Source organism: Hypanus sabinus, chromosome 8 (assembly GCF_030144855.1).
Source record: "Hypanus sabinus isolate sHypSab1 chromosome 8, sHypSab1.hap1, whole genome shotgun sequence".
Lineage (NCBI taxonomy): Eukaryota > Metazoa > Chordata > Chondrichthyes > Myliobatiformes > Dasyatidae > Hypanus > Hypanus sabinus.
The window spans coordinates 71350162-71376480 of record NC_082713.1 but is presented as its reverse complement, the minus strand read 5'-3'; the positions used below and the strand labels follow the sequence as shown (position 1 = coordinate 71376480).

At 40.9% G+C, this 26319-nt stretch overlaps 1 protein-coding gene and 1 non-coding gene across 3 annotated transcripts in view; both read left to right on the top strand.

Moving 5' to 3' along the window:
* The first annotated feature begins 370 nt into the window (after positions 1-370).
* On the top strand, positions 371-442 carry trnae-uuc (transfer RNA glutamic acid (anticodon UUC)). Its single transcript has one exon. It is a non-coding gene; the product is annotated as a tRNA-Glu (tRNA).
* An 894-nt stretch (positions 443-1336) lies between these two features.
* Positions 1337-26319, top strand: part of elf1 (E74-like ETS transcription factor 1) — a 293475-nt gene continuing 268492 nt past the window's right edge. For both annotated transcript variants that reach the window (XM_059977322.1, XM_059977321.1), the window contains exon 1: positions 1337-1564. The gene's annotated coding sequence lies outside the window, so the exon portion shown is untranslated. The remainder of the gene's footprint in view (positions 1565-26319) is intronic.

The window sequence follows — 26319 nt, the reverse complement described above, 5'->3', positions numbered from 1 at the left end:
TATTTAAGCAAATAAAGACTGCGTAATCAAACAGTATATTTACAATATTATTCAAATATTACTGAACTAATAAATACACAACAAAAAACTCTAAAAGTGATCAGTAACCCACGCACTCCAGTAGCACAATTTCTGGATTATTGAAGTTGCTACACATTTCAGAGACTAAACGAAGATAGAGCCGGTTGTAGAAAAGAAGAAACGCTCCATTGCTGACTAACTGCCTTGCTGTTGGTTCATAGTTTCTGAAGTTCATCCATAGCTACGGAACTCTCTACCTTCCAATCTAGAATTAACTATAATCTTGAATAAAATGCTGCAATACGCTTATCAGCTTGGACCTCATCAACAACATGCACTTGGTATCCGTTCCCATATGGTCTAGCGGTTAGGATTCCTGGTTTTCACCCAGGCGGCCCGGGTTCGACTCCCGGTATGGGAATTACAGTTTTTTTGTATCTTTTAAAATAAAACATTTCTTGACAATTTCCTAAGTGAGTTCAGTATTTTGGGAGAGTGCGACAGCCATGCGGTTGAGCAGCGATCCGAACCTCAGGACGCAGGCCGGTCTCTCCGGGGAGGCTGCTCCCGGGACAGCAGCTATGCACAGTTTGGAGACTATGCTGGGCTGGCGATATTAGGAGGATGTTCTTTTCCTTAAAATGTGTGCAAGGACTGGACTGCGGATTGTGTGGCCTGGCAGAGATTTAGGCGCGGTTAAGGGACGGGTTCCCGCATCTCTAACCTGTACTATTTCCCTTATGACATATGAAATGTCGAAAAGTCTTTCGGGATCATTTCTGGGAAAAGTAGGAGCCGTACTGTAATCGAAGGGAGCGTCTCCAAAAATACACTTCTCTGTCCAGTGCGTGGAGTCCAGATAAGGAGTCTGTAGGATAATGTCTACTAATTGTTGCAAATAAGTTTCTCTAGCTTCGCAGTAAACAACTAGGCTGACATAATTAAATTATTCGGTGTGTTTTATCGATAGACTCCCAGTTCTAGGGCAGTGCTTCCTAACCCTATCTACACTCTTCATAGCTCCCGGGCCATCGTAGTTTGAAAGTTAGCACCTAGCTACTAATGCCAGAGCAAAACCAGTGAATGGATTTTGCGATCCCTGAAGCCTTGCTTAATGTCTGAATGATCTTTCCGAACTACTTGTCCTGCCAGAACACTTTCGTCCAGTTTGCTTCTTTGCTTTTTATGTATCGCTCAATCTTCGAAATAAGCTTTCTTCTGAAAGAAAATAACGTTACACCTATGACATGTCAAATGAACTATGATGTTTTTTTCTCCCTAGGCTTAATTGTCAAAACAATACTGGGAATTGGAACTGGGGAAAAATGCCTTTTCATTCTCATCCTGAGTGGAGCTTGGAGACGATCCCTTATATCGGCAATTGGCCGATGTTATGGAAAAATTGTGATTCACCTTGAGCCAATGGAAAGGGTGAAAATCAAGTTAGGAAATCCCCAAACATTCGGGCGCTTTGGTGGAGCATGCGACTGTGCGTGAATGTGAAAGTTCTGCGTTTCATTCATCGGCAAAGAGTTGTTCAAAGGTAGGTTGAAAATATTTCCTCTATCGGGGAACAGGGGTACTAATTGTAAGATAATTTTCTAACTCTTGTAGACCACAGAGGGAAGCTTAGCTGTAAGTCTGAAGGGTCCATTGAGCATGGTGATATCATTCTGTTCAATCCTTTGAGTTTCATGCAACTTCAAACTGGATTTGCGTTGACATATGATTTATAATTTTTATATAGAAATTACTTAACCACTGCAATAATTTTGAAAGGCCCCTCACAATCATTGTGAGTTGAAGATGAATCAACAATATATGCCGCTTTTTAATTTTTAGTAGCGATTCTGTCAAATATGACGGATTATTAGATATTTTTCCATTATGGTAAGCGAAGCTGCCATCTCATCCATCCAAGTCAATACAAATGAATGAAAAGTAGTCGGAGGCTGTCGCAGTGAGTTTTTTACCTCAGGTTTGAATATACTACCTTCTGCTCCATGAGTGCTCGTACACGTCCAATGTTCCCAGATACCATATAGTCATTGTCCGTCGCAGCTGTCGAAGTCGGGTGAATTGGCCACTGCAACTTACTGAACTAACCATTGCGACTCTTCAGGCATACATTACTCATCTCAGGTTTAGAGCAAGTATTTTTTTAAAATGTGAAATTGAAAGGTTATTGCCCCTCTGGTACGAATGGGGAGGAGGAAGCCCTCTTTAAAAACCTGTTGGTAGCAGTTGATTTTAGAACATCAGCGTTTGTGGTCTCCTCAAACTAAATGTTAAGGAATACAAAATCTCAGAAGATGGAGGTGGATTTGGAGTGTGGATACTTCAAGACTGGAAATGTGAAACTGTGTTCCCTATTCCATCTGGTGCTCTGGTAAAAGGGGAACATTCTGACTGTGGATGTTCTGCCCTCTTGGCCTGAAACTTTGACTACTTAGTGAGTCCTGGTGAAGGGTTTCCACTTGAAACTTTGTTTATTCTTTCCATAGATGTTGCTTGGCCTGCTGAGCTCCTCCAGCACTTTGTGTGTTGTTGCTCTAGATTTCCAGCACCTACAGAGGCTCTTTTGTTTCCAATGTTCTGACTGTCTTGATTGCAAGGATGTTATTGTCACTGTGATCAAAGCCCACTCTGTTCAAACCTCTGGAAGCATTATATTCTTCCATTCGTTTGCTCCTTATTGGGAGGGTAGTGCAGTGGTGGGGAGGTGGCAGATGAGAACTTTAAAGGAAACTTAAGAAATTAGAAAAGTGTTAAGTAAAATAAATAGAGAACAAGGTCAAACTCAAGCAGAAAAGGAAGATAAAATTTAGCATTGCAGAATCTGAATGCCAGTTGTATTCACTGCAAGATAAATGAATTAATAGTATAATAAAAGGAAATGTGTATGATCTCATTTCAATTTGAGGAAGTTGGCTGCATGGTAACCAAAGATGTAAATAAACCATTCCAGGCATTCAAATTTAGGAAGGACTGCCAAAAAATGAATAGTGGGTTGATGGAGGGCAGGAGTTGAGATTACTGCAGTGGTGGCAAATGATCTTTGTTTGACAGATCATTATTATGATCATTGTATTCACCACACTGGACACCTACAGGTTTATACATCACCCAAATCTGTCCACCGACAATGCCATAGCCTCTGTTTTTACACAATCCTGTCCTACCTCAATGATCGTGTCTCTGATGTAAGAAAACTGCTCATTAACTTTAGTTCTGCTTTCAATGTAGTCATTTCCCAGAAACTCGTAGAAAAACTGACATGTAGGGTCTCAACACCTTGGACATCCTGACGAAGAGATCACAAGCAGTTCATATTAGCAGTAAAATCTCTGGCTCTATTACATTGAACTGGCACTGCATGTTCATCCTGCTGCTGTTCACACTGCTGACACACAACTGTACTACCAACTCTAATTCTAACCAGATTATTACGTTCACTGATGGCACAACAGTGGCTGACCTCATCAGGGATAATTTTAAAGCAGCATACAGGGAGGAGGAGGTAGTGCAGCTTGTGGACTGGTGCAAGCACAATAACCTGAGCCTCGACATGGACAAGATGAAATGGGTGACTGTGGACTTCAGGAGGTGCAGGTTGTCTACTCTGTATTGCACATCAATGGCTTCTCCAGAGTCAGGAGCACCTGGAATGCGCATTACTGATGATTTCACCTAGACACTCAGCACTACCTCTTTAGCTAAGACAGCACAGCAGTACCTTTCTGAGGAGAGTGAGGTGGGCGAGGGTTCCCCCCCCCCACTCCCCATTCTCATCCAGAGTACATCAATGGTGACCAGATGCATCACCATCCGGTATGGGAATTGTAAAACATCAGATTGCAAGACCCTGCAATGGATGGTGAGGACTGCTGAAAACATAATCGGGTTTTTTTTCCCCCTTCACCTCCCATTCAGGACATATAGCTAAAGCGTTGCATACACAGTGCCTCCAGCTTTGTCAAAGACCCCTCCCATCCTTGCCACAAACTCTTTGACCTCCTACTTGTCATAACAACTTGAACTGTCTGGCTAGGCAACAGCTTCTTTCCCTGGGTTGTTAGACTTTTAAACACACTCTGCCACCCAGCATGCACATACACCCTATTTGAATGCCCTGCAACCCCCACTCCCAAACTCACAGAAGCACTCTCATCCTGCACTGGCCACTTTTCACCTTTTGCTGCTGTTTTACGTACTGTTGATTGCTTTGTTATAATAGTGCCAGTGACATTATTATGTGTGTGTAAACATACACCTCACACCTTATGTCAACCTGCCAATCTTCAGACTATGCTACTGACATGCTAATATTATTTTGTGTTTGTATACACTGGATCATAACTATATGTGCTCTATGTGACTATATGTGCTGTGTTTTGCACCTTGGTTCCAGAAGAACAATGTTTCATTTAGTTCTATACACTTGAGCAACAATGAACTTGATATTCTAATATATAAAGTTTTTTTCAGATATATAGAGTCAAAGAGAGGCAAGAGTGGATATTGGACTGCTGGAAAATGACACTGGAGTTGTAGTAATGGGGAACAAAGAAATGGCAGATGAACTCAAAGAGTATGTTTCTCTGTGGAAGAAACTAGCAGCTTGCCAGAAATTCAAAAATGACAAGGCAGGAGTGAGTGTAGTCATTGTTACCAAGGAGAAGGTGCTTAGAAAGCGGAAAGGTTTGAAGGTTGTTAAGTTAACTGGTCAGATGAGCTACACACCAGGGTTCTGAAGGAGTAGCTGAGCAGATTTTTGTGCCATTAGCAGTGATCTTTCAAGAAACAGTAGATTTTGGAATGGTTCCGGAGGACTGAAACATCACAAATGTCACTCCATCCTTTCAGAAGGGAGGGAGGCAAAAGTCAGGATATTCTATACTGGTTAGTTTAACTTCAGGGTTTGGCAAAATGTTAGAGCCCATTATTAAGGATGAGGTTTCAGAGTACTTGGAGGCACATGATAAATTAGTGGAAGTCAGCATGGATTCCTTAAGGGGAAAACTTATCCGACAAATCTGTTGGAATTCTTTGAAGAAGAAGCAGACAAGATAGACAAAGGAGAGTTAGTGGATGTTGTTTACTTGGATTTCTTGAACCTTTGATAAGGTGCTGCACATGAGGTTGCTTATCAAACTACGAGCTCATGGTATTACAGAAAAGATACTAGCATGGAAAGAAGAGTAGCTGACTGACTGAAGGCTGAGAGTGGGAATAAAGAAGGCCTGTTCTGGTGACTAGGGCAATTCACAGGAGTTTGTGTTGAGTGTGGTACTTCTGACGCTATACGTTAATGATGTGGATGACAGAATTGAAAGCTTTGTACCAAGCTTGCAGACATTACAAAGATAGGTGGAGAGGTAGGTAGTGTTGAGAAAGCTGGGAGTCTGTAGAAGGACTTGGGCAGATTAGGAGAATGGGGCAAGATGTGGCAGATGGAACACAGGATGGGGAAGTATATGATCATGCACTTTGATAGCTGGAATGATGTAGTCAGTAATAAAGAAGGCAATACAATATAAGCACTAGTTTCAAGAAGACTAGAAAAATATGGCTATAATGCTGAGACTTTATAAGGCATTAGTCAAACTGCATTTAGAGTACAGTAGGCAGCTTTGGACCCCAAATCCAAGAAAGGGTTTTTACGGGAAGATGTTTACGAGAATGATCACAGACTGAAAGAGTTAATGCATGAGGAGTTTTTGATGGCTTTGGGCTGGTATTCATTAGATTTTAGAAGAATAAGGTATCTCATTGAAACCTACCAAATATTGAAAGGCCAAGATAGAGTGGATGTACAGAGGTTGTTTTCAATAGTGGGGAGCTCGAGAACCAGATGACACAGCCTCAGAATAGGAGGCTGTTACTTTAGAACAGAGATGAGGAAGAACTTCTTTAGGCAGGGATTGATAAATCAGTGGAATTCATTGCCACATTTAGTTTTGGAGGCCAAGTCATTGGGGGTACTTTTAAAATGGAGGAAGATATGTTTTTGATTACTATGGGTGTTAAAGGTTGTGGGGAGAATGAGGCAGAAGGGGAAAATAAATTAGACATGACCAAATGGTGGAGCAGACTCAGACTTAGAATCAGAATCAGGTTTATTATCACTGGCATGTGTTAGGAAATTCGTTAACTTAGCAGCAGCAGCAGTTCAATGCAATACATAATATAGAAGAGGAAAAAATAATAAATAAGTTACAGTATATGTAAGTTGAATAGATTTAAATTGTACAAAAACAGAAATAATATATAGTTAAAAAGTGGGGTAGTGTTCAGGGGTTCAATGTCCATTTAGGAATCGGATGGCAGAAGGGAAGAAGCTGTTCCTGAATCGCTGAGTGTGTGCCTTCAGGCTTTTGTACTTCCTATCTGATGGTAACAGTGAGAAAAGGGCATGTCCTGGGTGCTGGAGGTCCATAATAATGGACGCTGCCTTTCTGAGACACTGTTCCCAAAAGATGCCCTGGGTACTTTGTAGGCTAGTACCCAAGATAGAGCTGGCTAAATTTACGACCGTCTGCAGCTTTTTTCAATGGGCTGAATGGCATAATTCTGCACCTATGTCTCATGGTTTAATGGTTTAATTAAAATCAATTTGAATCAAGTTAAGAAAATAGCAAAGGGCAGAAAATGTTAAAAAGAATTATGCTGAAGTTACCAGAGAGTTGTTTAACTAGGATCTCAGAGGTATGTATACCAGAAGAAGTGTGGGAATCATTTTAGTGTATTAGTAGATTAGATTAAACAAATTTCTGCAATGAGGTACAGGACTAGATTAAGGAATGCATTAACAGTGTTTTTCCAGATTAATATATTGAGGAATAAATTGAGGAAAAAGCTATTTTGGATCTTATTTTGTGCAGTGAGAAATAGTTAATTGATACTTTTGATGTCAATGTCTCCTTGCCCACAAAAAGTTGTGCTTGTTATAGGAGTTCAGCAAAGATTGAATAGATTGGTTCCAGAATTGGCTGTATGAGAAGCTGAGAAAACTGGGTGTTTTTCCTGATGAGAAGTCTAGAATTCTCAGAGTACAATTTCTCAGAGCACAATTTCAGAGTAAGGGTAGGAGCCATCGGACTGAGATGAAGAGAATTATCTTCAATAATGACAATTCTTTGAAATTTAATTCCCCAGGGAACTGTAGAACAGTCATTGAAATGGTCCGTAGGTTCAATGAAAGCAAGAGGTGGGAGGTGGTACAAGAAAATAACTGAAATAATGTTCAGTCATGATCTTCTTGGATGATAGAGCTGGCATGAAGCACAGCCCCGTGTTCTCTCAGCCATCTCTCACTCCCCTTGCCTCATCACTGTCAACTGTGTTCAGCTGGTTCTAGCTGAAAGTTTGGAATTGTCCTTAGAAACTAAATGTCATTTGTGTCTCATTTGGTAAAGTGGTGGGTGTGGGTGGATGGTTGCTACATCTGGCTTTGTGATCCTTTGGTACTCTTGAAGAACAACAACTAGCCTGTTTTCACACATCCTGCAATTTTCTAATTATTCCAATGCGACAAATTTGGGTGCTTTCCCAAATTCACTTGCCTTGCTGCCTTTTGCTGCTAAAAGCTCAAGTACTGAAACGTCTCCCCAAACCATCTCTGAGTCTTCCGGTGATCCTCACTCTTTTCCATGGCATTGGATCGTCCATTCTAATATCTCTTTGTGTAACTATCAGATTATTTTTGCTAACACTGTAAAGTGTGATGAAATCTTTGCATATATTGTAGGTGCAACGTAACTGCAATTTGTTATCCAGAAGAAGTGCCTTGACTCGAAACAGGGACTATCCATTTTCCTTCTCAGATGCTGCCTGACGTGCTGAGTTCATCCAGCAGTTTGTTTTTCATTATGTTTTGTTGTTGTCCTGCAATAACTGAATAGTGTGGTGTTTCACAGGAGTGAGCTTGTACAAAGTTTGCTAATTGGACAAGTGGACTAAAAAGCTTGACCAAAAGGGTATATTTTGTGGTGAGCCTTAAAGAAGGATATGCTAGTGAAGTCAGTACTGGCATTTACTACTCAGTCCTCTTACTGTTTGGTTGGTTTGATTGATTCCTCCCATACCTATTCCTTGCTTCAAAGGCTGTCTCCATCCCTCTTTCTAAGCTAATCTCAGGCACCAGACACAGTACAGGTTTGTTAGGTATATGAAGGTGTCCGTGCAAATTCTGCTCATGAAGCAAATTCACTCAAGCCTCCTTTGATTTGTTATTTCAATTAAAAAGGAATAGCATCAGAAGACCACTCAATACTTCAATGATGTTATAATCATGTTTGAAATGTAAGTAACTGAACCAGCCAGCTTCTCGCAGTAAAGTGCCATGTGAGATGAATCTGTTAATCTGTTATGGCATGAAGAATAATGAGGACAGGAAAATCAAATACACTATCTATTCATCAACCAGCATAAGGAAATGTTATCATCCATTCTGAAACAAAACGGACCTCAGTTTGTACAAAAGATGGAGCCTGTAACAGTGCAGCAGCCACTTTATATTGAAACATCAGAGAAGAAGTACTTCTTTCACAGAGACATAGTGCTGCCTCTGAGATCACTTGCAGGCCACTTAGAACAGTGCTACTCTTGGAAGTGAAGCCAGTTTAAAAATACCAGGCACATAGTAAATACAAACCTATGGCATTACAAGCTTTTTAAACTAGAGTACTAGTTTGGGCTGGAGAATACTTACAACCAAACTGGGGAATCTCTGACTGCTTTTTGGTTCACTCTGTGCAACAAATCATGTTCACAACTGTGCGGTATAAAAGGCAAAATCTTTTCTTTGACAAGTGCAGGAGTGTAAGAATCTGGAATGTAACTTTTATAAGATATTAAATCAAAACATTTTCTATAGTTGCGTTCAGGGGAAGAAATAGTTAATGTCTGGAGCAGGTGATGAACTATACCAGGGGTCGGCAACGTTTACCACTGAAAGAGCCAATATGGACCCATTTCCCACAGAAAAGAAAACACTGGGAGCCACAAAACCCATTTGACATTTAAAATGAAATAACTCTGCATACAACGGTATTTTTTTGCGTTTATGCTATGTATAAACAAACTATAATGTGTTGCATTTATGAAATTGATGAACTCCTGCAGAGAAAACGAAATTACATTTCTGCATGCAACAAAAACATTTTGAACTCCGAAAAAAAGACGTTGGGTTGAAGGTTACTCCATAGTTAGCCTACCTTGGATCGAAGAATTAAAAGAAAGCGCGCACTGGCGGGTGTCAGGCATTGGCAGTGGTGATGTATATTAATAGCGATAAAAAACAGGTTGTAGCGGTGTGCTACACGCAGCGCTAAAATAAAGACACTGCAGTCAAAGGTAACTTTATTTGAACTAAACAGCCTTGCTTTAAAGCCTCCCTCAACCCGTCCCCGTGGGCGCGGATGCTCCAAAAGACACGTACTCACAAACCCCCGTAGGCTATCTCCCTTAGCCGGAACGGTGGCTAATTGTGAGCCGGTTCGGATGTGCCAGGAAATGGGGTCTCCACAACGTTTTTAGATTGTACAAGATCACCATAATCTTCAAATTTCGAATTACATTTCAAAAACTAACAAACCACGGGGAGCCGCAGCACAGAGATGAAAGAGTCGCATGCGGCTCCGGAGCCGCGGGTTGCCAACCCCTGAACTATACCTTTCCATCATTATATGAAAGGGAGAACCATAAGGGTGGGGGAGGGGAATGGAAGAATAGTTTGTATGGAAAGAAGTGGGATGGATGGAACTATTCTGCGAGCTTCCATGGGCTCAATGGTAGAATGACATCCTGCCCCCCCCCCACCCCAAACTGTAACATATATTAGAAGTAGTAATTGGACTGACACAATAGTAATTGATTGCCTTGCCTCAGCTTACAGGCAAGGGCAAGGAGTGCATCTGGGAATTTCTAAAAGCTAATATGGAATTAATAATTAAGAAAATTATCCAAGAAAAACAATAGAAGTGAAGAATGTAATAAAAGGAAAAATAAACTAATCTCTGTTTACATCCTTAGATTTTCAGGGATGCTTAGATAAAATGGAGGTTTATGAGAGAAAAAAGAAACTGTTAATCTGGCTTCAAAATGAGTTGTGTGACTAGTATAGACAAGGTTTCATGTTTGGCCTGCAGTAATTAGCAACTGTGCTAATGGAATAGAAAACCACCTATTCAAGATTTCTAATGACCTATGATGGAGGAGATAAATCAAAAAATACATTTCTGGATTATGTGGATGAGCAAGACTCTGGCATAGTGTCCAGTAGAAACAAAAGTATTGTCCACTTTGTAGTTGAAAAGTAGTTCCAAAGGTAATAGGTAGTATTCCTATAATCAAGAACGGGCCATGTCCTAGGCTTGAAATGAATATAATCACCAGTTATGTTCAACAACACAAGAAAATATTCTGGGATACTTCCTGAGCATCTTCAAATACCATTTGACAGAGCTAAGGTCAGATAGCAAAAGGTGCCAATGGGATATCTTGAGGTTTTTTTTTAAGAATGAGAAGCAAGATAATTTTAAGAGACAATTCTGGTCTTTCAGGTCAGCATTTCTGGCTTCTTATACGTAACCTACATACATCACCTGGCTAGTTTTCAGCCACTTGGGCTATGAGTGAACTTCAAACATAGATCCCCATCATTCCACCACAGATGGTTGTGCTTTTAGCTGCTGAGGGTCTATCATTTGGAATCTGTCCCAAAGCACAGGCATCTCTTCTACCACTCCCCTAATGCTCATGCAAACTCTATCTTTCTCCTAGATTTTGATTGCCTGTAGAATGTTGTACTTAAGAATTGCATTGAGATGCAATATGATATTTACATTATATTGTGCTTGTCCTATTGGTACCTCCCACACTAGGTTTATATTTTAAATTATGTTTTTATATTAAAAATGTCATAATACACAACTCAAATCATTTATATTGTCTGAAGTATACCCCATTGCTGGGTCTCTACACAAACCTCTCAGCTCACCTTCTCAGGGGCAATGTGCACCTTGTGTCACCTTTGTTCTGACTTGCCCAGACTGACAAAAGCATGAATGTGACCTTACTATGTGACAGCGTTCTGTTAATGCTGAATTTTCTGCAAAGCTAAACAGTTGACAGCAAATAAATCTGATCTTACAGAACCTCATCCACAGTAGGCAGGAGGATAATATAAATGGGGTGCGGTTGAATTGACTGACTCTGTGACCATGAAGACAGCATTCCAGTGAAATTGTTCTAAACACCTGAGCCTGAATTTGTGGTCCTATAGATCAAAGAGTGACATAAAGAATGAAAGGGCAGAATTGTGTAAGACTCCTGTAATAAGCTGTGCCCTTGGCAAAAAACTACTTTTATTTTTGACGTCCTGAAGTTTGCATTCTGCCAGCTCCCACTGAAGTGGCTACATGTAGCCAATGACACTTCTTATCCAGTGCTAGATTAGCTAATAAACATAAGGCAAATATATGCTATTTGGCTTCCTGTGCCTATTCCCCATTCTATAAGATCGTGGCTGATACTTTAATTCAGTGCTACTTTTTCACTAAACTAATATCCCCTACTGTTGAAAAATCTCTCTTACACGTATACTCAGTGGCCTGAGCCTCCAAAGCACTCTTGTGGGGAGAAGTCTAAAGCTTCATTATCCTGGTGAAGAAATGTCTTCTCATTCCCAGTCCTGAATATATAAACCCTTGTTTGGGCCTGTGGTTCATTATCCTTGAATTTACCCTTGTCAAATACTGCAGTAATTTTGTTTTGCTGAGGTAGCCTCTCATTCTTTTAAATTTAAGACAGTACAGGCCTGTCTGCTTAATGTTTCTACATGAACAACGTATCCTCTGTCTGCACTACCTCAGCAATCTGTTCAACCTTTGCTTCACCCTCAGTCGCTCCTTTGATAGGGTCATCAGAATTGTCCACACTATTCCAGCTACGGTTTCACTGAGTCTCCATATAATTGCAGTAAGATATCTTTACCAAGACCTCTTTTAATAAAAAGTAAATATATTTGCTCTTTGTTTTCTGTCAAAGTGGATGATTTTACTTTTCTCATCTTTTAGGTGTCACTGATCCTGTCTGATACCACGCTAGTCACAGTCTCGAACCCAAAAAATGATCCAGTTATTTCTACTCTGTTTTCTGTCCATTAAGCAATATTCAATCTATGTCAATGTGTTATCCTATGCACTGCTTGTTTAATCACCTCTTGTGTGGCATCTTATCAAGGTCCTAAATACGCCACACCCCTTGATCTTCTGTAATGCAAAACCACATCAGCAACAAGCTTTGGGAGTTAAAAGTTGACAAAAAATTCAGTGAGAGGGAATTGTACTCGACATCTCAGATTTTTGAGTAGTGATCCCTGAATGTGGTAACATTAAATTTCTACTACTTGAATAGCTCTAAAGCAAGGGTTGCCTATATCTTTTTTTGTTTCTCTTCTGGTTATCCTTATAATTTTGTTATGGTTATTTACTTTCCAGGGCCTAAGTGGCATATTGCCAAACTCAAGTTTTCTAGCACAGTGGTATGACATTAACAAAGAGTCAGAGATGTTGATGATAGAGCTAAGAATGTAACAAATATCCTTTGCTCAGCTTCTTCTTGTAAACAAGAACCAGCCTCCAGTTCTGAATGTAAACTGCATGCCGCAATCAGTTTGAAACTGGATGTACAGCTTTGCAAACAACATTACAGAATATGGACTGCTAGCCCATAGGAGGTGGCTTCCTGCTTTGCAAAGCAAAATGGTCAAGAGGCCTCCTGACTTCATTAGCCAAATGCAGGGCAGTGGGGTTATGTCATTCAGCACATCAAACACAGTTACAAGTAAGATGTTTGTGAACTTGGAGGACTATCTCTCTCAATAGTAAATTGGATGTTTGGGATCTCAGTCACCAGAAGCTTTTAACCCCTCTGTGAGAGTCACTTTGTTTCTACAAAGGTATCTGGAAAACATTGTGGCACATGATGTCATCTTGTAGAAAATAGTATAAATACCAGAAAGAAAGGGAGATTCCGGAGGATTGGAGGGTTGTGGATATTGTTCCCTTATTCAAGAAAAGGAGTAGAGATAGCCCAGGAAATTATAGACCAGTGGGTCTTACTTTAGTGATTGGTATGTTGATAGAAAGGATCCTAAGAGGCAGGATTTATGGACATTTGGAGAGCAATAATATGATTAGGAACAGTCAGCATGGCTTTGTCAAAGGCAGGGCATGCCTTACAAGCCTGATTTTGAGGATGTGACTAGACACATTGATAAAGGTAGAGCAGTAGGTGTAGTGTATATGGATTTCAGCAAGGCATTTGATAACGTACCCCATGCAAGGCTTATTGAGAAAGTAAGGAGGCATGGGATCCAAGGGGACATTGCTTTGTGGATCCAGAACTGGCTTGCCCACTGAAGGCAAAGAGTGGTTGTAGTTGGGTCATATTCTGCATGGAGGTCGGTGACCAGTGGTGTGCCTCAGGGCTTCATTCTGGGACCCCTGCTCTTTGTGATTTTTATAAATGATCTGTGTGAGAAAGCTGTGGGATGGGTTAGTAAATTTGCTGATGACACAAAGATTGGAGGTTTTGTGGATAGTGTGGTAGGCTGTCAGAGGTTAAGCTGGGACATTGATAGGATGCAGAACTGGGCTGAGAAGTGGCAGATGGAGTTCAACCCAGGTAAGTGTGAGGTGGTTCATTTTGGTAGGTCAAATATGATGGCAGAACATAGTATTAATGGTAAGATTCTTAGCAGTGTGGGGGATCAGTAGGATCTTGGGGTTTGAGTCCGTAGGACACTCAAAGCTGCTACGCAGGTTGACTCTGTGGTTAAGAAGGCATTCGGTGTATTGGCCTTCATCAACAGTGGGATTGAGTTTAGGAGCCGAGAGGTAATGTTGCAGCTACATAGGACCCTGGTCAGACCACTTGGAGTACTGTGTTCAGTTCTAGTTGCCTCACTACAGGAGGGATGTGGAAACCATAGAAAGGGTGCAGAGGAGATTTACAAGGATGTTGCCTGGATTGGGGAGCATACCTTATGAGAATAGGTTGAGTGAACTCGGCCTTTTCTCCTTGGAGTGACAGAGGATAAGAGGTAACCTGATAGAGCTGTGTAAGATGATGAGAGGCATTGATCATGTGGATTGTCAGAGGCTTTTTCCCAGAGCTGAAGTGGCTAACATGAGAGGACACAGTTTTAAGGTGCTTTGAAGAAGGTACAGAGGAGATGTCAGGGGTAAGTTTTTTATACAGAGAGTGCTGAGTGTATGGAATGAGCTGCCGGCAACGGTGGTAGAGGTGGTTGCGGTAGGGTGTTTTAAGAGACTTCTGGATAGGTACATGGAGCTTAGGAAAATAGAGGGCTATGGGTAACCTGAGGTAATTTCTAAAGTAAGTGCATGTTCGGCACAGCATTGTGAGGCGAAATACCTGTATTATGCCGTAGGTTTTCTATGTTTCAATGTACTTGTTTAGCTGGAGGTATCCCTTCCTTGGTAGGGAGGGGGAAACCCGTTACTCAAACAATGAGTATTGCCAGATAAACTTCACCACAGAGGCTACGCAGGGGAGTTAGTTAGTCCTTGCAGAGTAGGTGGATACAATATAAGCACCCTATAATGAGGATACCTTACCTATCGATATTCATATCAGATAGGGTTTAAAGTCTTCTTTTGAGATTAGGGTTTTGCAGACAGGAAACCAAATACCATCATATTTTGCTTCCCTAAATCTTATCAAGTTCTTGGTCTTATTTTGCTGAAGCCTGAGAACTTCCCAGTCTTTTGTCTCATTGCCCATTGTGCCAGCCTTAAAGCTCTTGCATTGATCCTTATAGATAAAGATTATCTTTATTTGTCTGATGTCCATCGAAACATCCAGAGAAATGTATCATTTGCATCAACCTCCAACAAAATTCGAGGATGTGCTGGGGGCAACCCAATGTGCTGCCAAGTTTCTGCACCAACATTGCATGCCCGCTACTTACTAATTTGTATATCTTTGGAATGTGGGAGGAAACCAGAGGTCCCAGTGGAAATCTGTGTTATCACAGCGAGGACGTAAAATCTCCTCACAGGCAGTGGTCTGCCTGAGAAGCAAATTGGGTACACTCCAATTTGCCTACTGGTGCAACAGGTCCACAGCAGATGTCACCTCACTGTCTCTTCACTCAACCATGAAACATCTGTACAATGAATATACATACATCACGATGTTTTATTGACTATTCAATACCATCATCTCCTCAAAACTAATCAATAAGCTTCAAGACCTTGGCCTCAATTCATCCCTGTGCAATTGGATCCTTGATTGCCTCACTTGCAGACCCCAGTCAGTTTGGATTGGCAACTACATCTCCTCCACAATCTCCATCAGCTCAGGTGCACCATAAGGCTGTGTGCTTAGCACCCTGTTCTACTCACTTTACACTTATGACTGTGTGATTAAGTATAACTCCAATGCCATATTCAACTTTGCTGACGGTACCACTTTCATAGGACTAATCAGCATATAGGAGGGAGCTTGAAAATCTAGTTGATCTTACCCGTTGTCAGCAAGACTGAGGAGCTTTTTATTGACTACAGGAGGAGGACACCTGAGGAGGAGGAGGTCTGTGAGCCTCATCGGAAGATCAGAAGTGGTGAGGATCAACAACTTTAAATTCCTTGGTGTTATCATTTCGGAGGACCTGCCCTGGACCCAGCATGAAAGTAAAATTACAAACAAAGCACAACAGTATCTTACTTCCTTAGGAATTTGCAAAGGTCCGGCATGACATCTAAAAGTTTGACAATCTTCCATAGATGTGATGTGGCAGGTATGTTAATTGGCTGCATCATGGACTGGCATGGAAACACCAATGCACTTGAATGGAAAACCCTACAAAATGTAGTGGATAAGGCCCAGTCCATCACAGGCTAAGCCTTCCCCGCTATTGAGCACACTTACGTGGAGCTTTGATGTAGAAATGCAGCATCCATTGTCAGGGACCCCCACCACCAAACACAAGCTCTGATCTCACAGCTGCCATCAGGCAGGAAGTACGGGCTTCCCAGGACTCTCACCACCAGTTTCAGAAACAGTTATTATCCCTCAACCATCAAGCTCTTGTACCAAAGCGGATAACTACACTCACCTTCACTTTCCCCATCATTGTAATGTTCCCACAACTTATGGACTCAGTTTCAAGCACTCTTCATCTCATGTTCTTGATATTTTTTGTTTATTTATTATTATTATTATTTCTTTTTCATATTTGCACTGTTAGTTGTTTTTGCACACTGACGCCCAAGTTGGTGCAGTCTTTCATTAATTCCGTTACGGTTATTTTTCTATTATGGATCTATTGAGTATGCCCAAAAAGAAAATGAATCTCAGGGTTGTATATGATGACATATGTACTTTGATAAATTTACTTTGAACTTTGTCAAAGAGTCCATTACAGTACATCTGAACATGATAATATTTAATTATTTTAATTCCTGGACCAAAATGCTGTTAGCATTGTCGGTATAGGCCATGATCCAGAAACTTGAATACAAAAGTCTTGATTGACACACTAGAACAGATATGGGCAAACTACGGCCCGCGGGCCATATGTGGCCCGTTAAGCTTTTTAATCTGGCCCGCAGAACTTGATGAAATTATATTAATAAACCTTGTTAACGTTGTTTCCCCGCAATTCTGGCGTTTTCCCAATAGATGACGCACTCTATATACATTGACCTTTGTTGAGGTGCAGCGTATTATTCCACATTTGCGCTTTACTCTTTGTTCGGCTCGACCTATTTGTGTGAACAGGCGTTCAGCGTCATGAACATCAACAAAGCCAGCCACAGATCCAAGTTAACTGACCAACACCTCAGATCCATCCTGAGAATCGCCACAACAAAACTAAATCCAGACTTTGATGCGCTGGCTAAAAAGGGAGACCAACAACACTGTTCCCACTGAAATTAAAAATAAGTTTCTTCTTTGTGTTATGTAAAAAATGCATTTGAAAATATTTTTTTCAATAAGCCTTACATGTTACATGTCATTTCTGTTAAGTGATGGACATGAGTAGTGCGCAGGTGCACGTACGTTCTCAAAATAAAAAATGTGCTCCAGATCAAATAACGCGCTCCGCATACTGGTGCGCTGTCATTGTTCTGTCTTTGTGCTGGTCGTTGTTGAGTTTTGGCACAGGGGACAATTGAATAAGAAGGAGTAGGACAAATAGACCTGCATCTCCTACCGTTTTTGAAATAAAGACAGTCAGGAGGAGAGTGATGATGATAATATCTTGAAGGATAACAGAATTTTCAGTGCTTTAAAATAATAACTGTTACTATTAAAAAAAGCTGTATTTTATTCATTTAATTTTCAGTGTTTTAAAAGTCATTTCAATAAATAGCTAAATACCATGGGACTTCAAAGACATATTTTGTTGTAATGCATTGTTCATTTTCAATTGAAATTAAAGCACATGTTTTCTACATATCCCATGATATTTTATTTTCTCTTATGAGGTGTATTACCAAAACACTCCATCCATCTGCTCCTGGTCCGGCTCCCCTGTCAAATTTTAGAACCCTTTGTGGCCCACAAGTCAAAAAGTTTGCCCACCCCTGCACTAGAAGATTATCAGACGATGCCAGATTGCTGAACAGACTATTATTTGGAGTTGATATTAAACTGATGTCATGTGCTTTCTATCAAGTAGATGCCCAAATACTTATTCTTTGATCAACACTAACAAAAAGTTAAATGACCTGGTTGTAATCGCACTGGTGTTTGTAAGTGAAGCTTGCTGTTCTCAAGTTAGCTGCCATGTTTGTTATGGAGCAGTATGGAAGATACTACACAGAAAAGCACTAAATTGGTTGCAAAGTGCTTTGAATATTTCTGAAAGCGATGCAGAAAAATATAAAAATGTGATTTTCTTTTGACGCATATAATGATTCAAATTATATTGATGTAGGCATATTTAATGTTGAATGAAACACTCCTGCATTTGTACTGCTCTGGAGATTTGATCACATTATCATATTACTACTGAAGGAATGCTGTCATGTCAAGGGTCCAGTTCTTCAAATGATCCTAAAAGATTCCACAGTACAGTTTGAGAAAGGGAAGAACTGGTGATATTTATCCTGACTAATATTTATAGTAGCATACTAACAGATCTTCTGGTCTTTATCTCATTGCTACTTGGATTTGGATTTTCAAATTTACAACAGTTACTTCAAGAGTCGGTAAGCACACTGGAATATCCTAAGGTGTTGAAAACTGCTTTACTAATGCAAGTTATTTTGCTAGAGCTCAGCAATATTCCTGCTGTCAAGATGAGCTGTACACAATGATATTACTGAGAGACCTTAGAAATATGACAGTCAGAATAAATACCTAAGATTTGTTCTTCGGCTGTAACTATGCTTTCTTGTCATACCACTTTGTTAGTCAGATTTGCATTGGTATGACAAGATTATAAGGATTCAAGAGCAAAGGTGACTTGAGTTGGCCTGATGCTTTTTTCCTCAGGCTGCATCACGTTCTCAAGCTCAGCACAGAGTTCATGGCAAACCAGTGATCTGTACCTTCAAGAATCCTATAGGACAAATCCCATCAAGGCTACCCCTGCAAAAGTCCAGTAACTTCAGCAGCATCAGCATTCTCCCCAGGTCAATTTCCCAGGACCAAGCTCCACATGCATTCAGTCAGTTGCCATGCCAGATCACTTTGTCTGCAAGTTCAACACCAGGCGATCTAGATACTCTTGGCTTGTTTTGTGGTCAGAGGTTACCATGGACAGGAAATGATGAGATAAAATTGCAGTCACCAAACTGCTCATTAGAATCTCTGGCTCATGAACACTCAAAGAGAAGACAATGAGTTTCATATGGCATTGAGAACCTTGTCCATACAGCAAAAGCAAGTGGAAGTGTAGCAACTCCCGAACTTTCATGCTCACCCTTTGAAACACTTCCTTGTGACAGAGTCTGCGATCACAATGTTGCTTATCAGTTGTTCCAGAACCCATTGAACTGGTGGAAATATGATACTTGAGCTGGAAGCAAATACCTATAAGAAGGTGAAATCTAATAGTAGTAATTGAGATTATTGGTACCAGTGACAGAGGAAGGAAAAGCAAAGAGGTCCTGAAGAGAGAACTTAGAGAGCTAGGCAGAAAGCTGAGAAGCAGGGCCTCCAGGGTAGTAACTTCTGAGCTGCTACCTATGCCACGCATCAGTGAGGGTAGAAATGGGATGATTTGGCGGAGTTTGCTCAGAAGCTGGTGCAGGGTGCAGGGCTTCAGGTTCTCGTATTATTGAGATCTCCTCTGGTAAGACCTGTACAAAAGTGATGGGTTGCACCTGAACCCAAGGGGGACCAATGTTCTCGTGGGTAGGTTTGTTAGAGTTGTTGGGGAGGGTTTAAATTAATTTGGCAGGGGGTGGGAACTGGAGTGAAGGGACTAAGGATAGGATGAACGGTAAAAAAGCAAAGTTGGTGTGTAGTGATACGTCAGGAAGGACATGTAGATGATAGGACAAAATTTCAGCCAGCAGGGTGAGTATCAGCGCATTAGGGATGGAGAATCAAAAAGGGTAGCAAATACTGTACTCAAGGTGTTGTATCTCAGTATGTGGAGTATAAGAAATAAGATGAATGATCTTGTTGCAATATTACAGCTTGTCATGTATGATGTTCTGGCCATCACTGAATCATGGCTGAAGGATGTTTGTAGTTGGGAGTTGAACGTCCAAGGTTACACATTGTATTGGAGAGATAGGAAGATAGCCAGAGGTGGTGACATGGCTCTGCTGGTAAAGAATGGCATCAAATCAGTGGAAAGATGTGACAGGATCAGAAGATGTTCAATCCCTGTAGATTGAGTTAAGAAACTGCAAAGGTAAAAAGACCCTGATGGCAATTAAATACATGCTTCCCAACAGTGACTGGGATGTGGACCACCGATTACAATGGGGAATAGAAAAGGCATGTCAAAAAAGGCCATGTTAATACAAGGCAATTGGGAAAATTAGGTTGATAATGGGTCTCAAGAGATTTAGTTTGTTGAATGCCTACGAGATGGCTTTTTGGCCCCACTAAGGGATCATCAATACTGGATTGGATATAATGAAATGATATAATGAAAAGCGGTAAGGGAGCTTAAGGTATAAGAACCCTTAGGAACCAGTGATCACAATTTGATTGAATTCAACTTAAAATTTGATAGGGAGAAAGTAAAGTCTGATGTAGCAGTATTTCAGTGGAGTGAAAGAAATTACAGTGGTTTGGGAGAAGAGTTGGCCAAAGTAAATTGGAAGGAGGTGCTGGCAGAGATGACTGCAGAACAGCAATGTGTGAGTTTCTGGGAAAAATGAGGAAGGTGGAAGCACAGATGTATTCCAAAACCAAAGAAGTACTTAAATGGCAAAATTGTACAACTGTGGCTGACAAAGGGAGTCAAAGCTAATGTAAAAATAAAAATGAATAAGAAGATAGAGGATTCCCTATTTATACCTAAACTACTGGGCACCTCGTTATCACCTGCTGCTCCATCATAATTGGTTATCTGAAGTTACTGAATACAGTGCTGAGTCCTGAGGCCAGTGAGAAGATGCCCAACAGAACTTACTTTTGACTCTGTTAGAACAGTAGAAGAAGGAAAGGACACAGAACTCATATGGGGAGTGACAGATAATTGTCTTCTAGACTGCAAGGAGGTGCTCTACAAAGCCATTGTTTAAACTCTGTTTGATCTTGCCCCTGTGGTGGAGACAACTTTGTGAATACAAAATGCAGTACACTAACTTGAAAGAAATGTCACTCCACACTTGCAAATGTCACTCCACTCTTTAAGAAGAGAGAAAGGCAAAGGAAAGGAAAATATAGGCTAGTTTGCTTAAACAGTGGTTGGGAAAGTGTTGGAGGGTGAGGTACTTGTAGAGTAATGATAAAATGAGTCAAATGGTTTCTGTGAAGCGAAATCTTGCCTGACAAGTCTGTAGGAGTTCTTCAAGGAAGTAACAAGCAGGGTGGACAAACGAGAGGCAGTGGATGTCATTTACTTGGATTTTCAGAAGGTGTTTGATAAGGTACCACACATGAGGCTACTTAACAAGATAAAACCCTATGGTATTAAGAAAAGAAACTGGCATGGATAGTGGAATGGCTGACATGCAGGAAGCAGTGAGTGGGAATAAAAGGGGACTTTTCTGGTTGGCTGTTGTTGACTCGTGGTGTTCCTCCGGGGTTAGTATTGGGACTGCTGATCTTCACATGATTTGGATAATGTAATTGATTACATTGTGGGAAAATTTGTGGAAAATATGAAAATAGGTGGAGGGGTAGGTGGTGCTGAGGAAGCAATGCAGTTGCAGCAGGACTTAGAAGAATGGGCAAAAAAGTGGCAGATGGAATACAGTGTTGGGAAATGTTTATAATGCATTCTAGAAAAAGGAATAGAATCAAAATCGGTTTTATTATCACCGGCTTGTGGTGTGAAATTTTTTAACTTGGCAGCAGCAGTTCAATGCAATACATAATTTATCAGAGAGAAACATAATAATAAATAAAATTAAAATAATAGTAATTATAATAAATAAACAAGTAAATCAATTATGTATATTATATAGATTTTTAAAGTGTGCAAAACAGAAATACTGTATATTTAGAAAAATAAGTGAGGTAGTGTCCAAAGATTCAATGTCAAAAGCTTTGTAGGCTAGTACCCAAGACGGAGCTAACGAGATTTACAACCTTCTGCAGTTTCTTTGGGTCCTGTGCAGTAGCTCCTCCATACCAGACAGTGATGCAGCCTGTCAGAATGCTCTCCATGGTACAACTGTAGAAGTTTTTGAGTGTATTTGTTGACGTGCCAAATCTTTTCAAACTCCTAATAAAGTATAGCTGCTGTCTTGCCTTCTTTATATCTACATCGATATGTTGGGACCAGGTTAGATCCTCAGAGATCTCGACACCCAAGAACTTGAAGCTGCTCACTCTCTCCACTTCATATCCCTCTATGAGGATTGGTATGTGTTCCTTTGTCTCACCCTTTCTGAAGTCCACAATCAGCTCTTTTGTCTTACTGGACATTAAGTGCCAGATTGTTGCTGCGGCACCATTCCACTAGTTGGCTTATCTCACTCCTGTACGCCTTCTCGTCACCTCCTGAGATTCTACCAACAATGGTTGTAATGTCAACAAATTTGTAGATGGTATTTGAGTTATGCCTAGCCACACAATCATGTGTATACAGAGAGTAGAGCAGTGCAGAGGGAGGTACAGAGGCCCAGGTTCTGCAACTTCTCAATCAGGATTGTGGGAATGATGGTATTAAATGCTGGGCTATAGTTGATGAACAGCATCCTGACGTAGGTGTTTGTGTTGTCCAGGTGGTCTAAAGCCGTGTGGAGAGCCATCGAGATTGTATCTGCCATTAACCTATTGTGGCGATAGGCAAATTGCAATGGATCCAGGTCCTTGCTGAGGCAGGAGTTCAGTCTAGTCATGACCAACCTCTCAAAGCATTTCATCACTGTCGATGTGAGTGCTACCAGGCAATAGTCATTAAGGCTGCCCACATTATTCTTCTTGGGCACTGGTATAATTGCTGCCTTTTTGAAGCAAGTGGGGACTTACGCCCATAGCAGTGAGAGGTTGAAAATGTCCTTCAATTTTCCTGCAAGTTGGTTGGCACAGGTTTTCAGAGCCTTACCAGGTACTCCTGGTAAGCTTCCGCCTTGTGAGAGTTCACTCTTTTTAAAGACAGTCTAACATCAGTCTCTGAGACAGAGATCACAGGGTCATCAGGTGCTGCAGGGATCTTCACAGCAGTAGTTGTGTCTCTCTTTCAAAGCAGATATAGAAAGCATTGAGTTCATCTGTTAGTGAAGCATCGTTGCCATTCATGCTATCGGGTTTCACTTTGTAGGAAGGAAAGTCTCACAGACACTGCCAGAGTTTCTGTGCATCTGATATTATCTCCAACCTCGTTTGAAATTGTCTCTTTGCCCTTGAAATAGCCCTCCACAAATCATACCTGATTTTCTGGTGCAGGTCTGGGTTGCCAGTCTTGAGTGCCACAGATCTAGCCCTCAGCAGATGATGTACCTGCTGGTTCATCCATGGCTTTTGGTATGGGAATGTATAGTAAGTCTTTGTGGGCACACACTTTTTAATGAAGTTTTAATGAAGTCGGTAACAACTGCAGCATAGTCATGCAGGTTCAAAGATGAATCCATGAATACAGTCCAGTCCACCGATTCAAAGCAGTCCCGTAGGTGCTCTTGTGCTTCCCTTGTCCATACCTTATTGATCCTCACTACTGGTGCTGCAGCCTTCAGTCTCTGCCTGCACTCAGGGAGTAGAAGTACAACTAGGTGATCAGACTTCCTGAAGTGAGTGCGTGGAATAGCACAGTAGTCATTCTTGATGGTTGTGTAGCAATTGTCCAGTGTGCTGTTTCCTCTGGTATTGCAAGTGATCTGTTGATGTTAGTGACTTTTTCAGACTGGCCTGGTTAAAATCTCCCAAAATGATGGTGAAGGTGTTAGGATGCGCTGTTTCGTACACGTTGATCCTATTACTCAGATCATCTAAAGCCTGCTTGACATTGACCTGAGGTGAAGTGTAAATTGTTACCAAAATGACCCCAGAGAACTCACATGGTAAGTTAAAAAGATGGGACTTTACTGCTAGATATACCAGGTCTGGTGAGCAGAACTGGAACAGCACTGATGTAACAATAGTGCAGACGATTATATAAGTGGAGAGAAGGTTCAAACATCAGAAGTGCAGAGGGATTTAGGAGTTCCAGAGGGTAATTTACAGGTTGAGTATCTGGTAAAGAAGGCAAATACAATGTTGACATTTATTTCAATGGGAATAGAATATAAAAGCAAGGAGATAATGCTGAGCCTTTATTAGACACTAGTCAGGCCACACTTGGAGTATTGTCAACAGTTTTGGGCTTCATATCTGAGATAGGATGTTTTGTCACTGGTGAGAGTCCAGAGACGGTTCAGCTTTCAGGCTTTGAGGCTTTGAGGCTGTACTCACTGGAATTTAGAAGAATGTGAGCGATTTCAATGAAACCTACCAAATGTTGAAAAGACCAGATAGGGTGTATGAGGAGAGGATGTTTCCTACCGTGGGGGTATCCAGAACTAGAGGGAACAGCTTCAAAATCGAGGGGCAATCCTTAGAACAGAGGTAAGGAGGAATTATTTTAGCCAGAGAGTAGTGAATCTGTGGAATGTTCTGCCACAGACTGCAGTGCAGGCCAAGTCTTTCCATATATTTAAGGTGGAAGTTGATTGTTTCCTGATCAGTCAGAGCATCAAGAGATATAGCGAGAAGGCAGGTGAATTGGGTTGAGTGGGATGCAGGATCAGCCATGATGGAAAAGCAGAGTGGACTTGATGGGCTGAATAGCCTAATTCTGCTCTTATGCCTTATGGATCTTAAATGGAAGTGAATTGTTCTTGTACCTGGAGCACATGTACAGGCCCCTGGGTGGTGGGAAGGAGATGATGAAAAGGCGTGTGTTGCAAGTTCTGTGGTGACATGAAGAGTTGCCATGAGAAAGAAAGTGGGCGTTAATGGAGAAGGAAGAGTAAGCAAGGGATCATGAAATGCTGAGAGGTGAGAGGAAGATCCATAATATTTTTAAGGTGCTGGAAATCACATTTGTTGCAACTGTTGAACCTGAAGGCAGATGAGGTGGAAGGTGGGCAAAAGGTGAATCTCTTTCTCTGGACAAGAGGAGCAGGGGTGAAGAGTTGAAGGAAGGAAAATGGAATTGATTCCACTCCACTTGATTTCTCTGTTTTCTGCCTTGCTTAGTGGCTGTTACATGATACTGTATGTAATGAGTTTTTTATGACTCGCTGAAATAAGCTCACATTTTCATTGAAACTTTCAGTCACTCAGGATACTTCAAAGTGATTTACAACCAAATTACTTTCCTTGTGTATACTCTCAGTAATTCACTCCATTAAATCATGGTAAATGATTAATGGTTTAACAGGAAAATCTTTTGTTTGACTCGTATGTACCAGGTACAGGGGACACTGGTCCAGGAAGTTTCGTTGTCCTGCCTGAGAAAATAAAAATAATAACTATAAGACTATCTTTATTCCATGCTTTTTGTTTGTCTTTCCCAGAGGTGCAACGAACTGTTTAAATCTTACTGGCTGATCTTTGAGACAATGAAGCATTTTTGAAGTATAGTTATTCATGCACTGTAGAAAATGCATATGCAGAGCAGCGACACATGTATTGTGGAAATATGTTACTTGCAAAATTAATTTTTATTTCCCAGTATAGCTACTGACCTGCAGATTGACTTTATCTTCCAGGGAGATGATTGATGAAGCAGTTCTGCAAATAACTAAAGGTCCTCAAATTATAAATGGAGTCATGCATGTAAGAAAGCACAAGAATCCAGATGCATGTTACTTGGAATTGTCTGGGATTGAGTTTAAAATGAGGTTCTATTTTGCAGATAGGTTTACAGATCACTTACTGGAGAAAAACAACTCCACTCTAGCAAACAATTGATTCTGAGTTTGCAATGGAATAATTTACTGTTGTCCCTCATGGCCGCTTCGAAAGTTTTTGTTGAATCATCATTGATTGAAACCATTAGCTCTTTTTCTCTTTTAGCAGATGCTGCCTCACTAGCATTTCCAATTTTTGTTTCTATCTTGACAAGAATTAGCCAGGATCTAGTAGCTTCTGGTTTAAGCCCACATCTTCTTCTGGCAGATGGTTCAGTCTGCAGCATATCACTTACTAATCACATCCTCAAAGGAAGTTGATTAGAAATCTAGGATGGATTGCAATGGCAGCCTTCAAAGGCATTGAGATCGTAGTAGCTAAGTCACTGGACTACAGCCAGAGTTCTGGATCATTAATGCAGAGACATACTCTCAATGGCCACGTTATTAGGTATAGGAGCTACCTAATAAAGTGGACATTGAGTGTGTGTTTTTGGCTTTCTGCTGCTGTAGTCCATCCATATTTACGTGTTGTGCATTCAGAGATGCTCTTCTATACACCACTGTTATAACATGTGCTTATTTGAGTTACTGTTTCATTCCTGGCAACTTGAACTAGTCTAGCCATTCTCCTCTGACCTCTCTCATTAACAATGCACTTTTGCCCATAAATCTGCCACTCCCTGGATGTTTTGTTTAGTTTCTTGCTCAACTCTCTGTAAACTTTAGAGACTGTTGTGCATGAAAATCTCAGGAGATCACCAACACCCTGTCTGGCACCAACAATCAT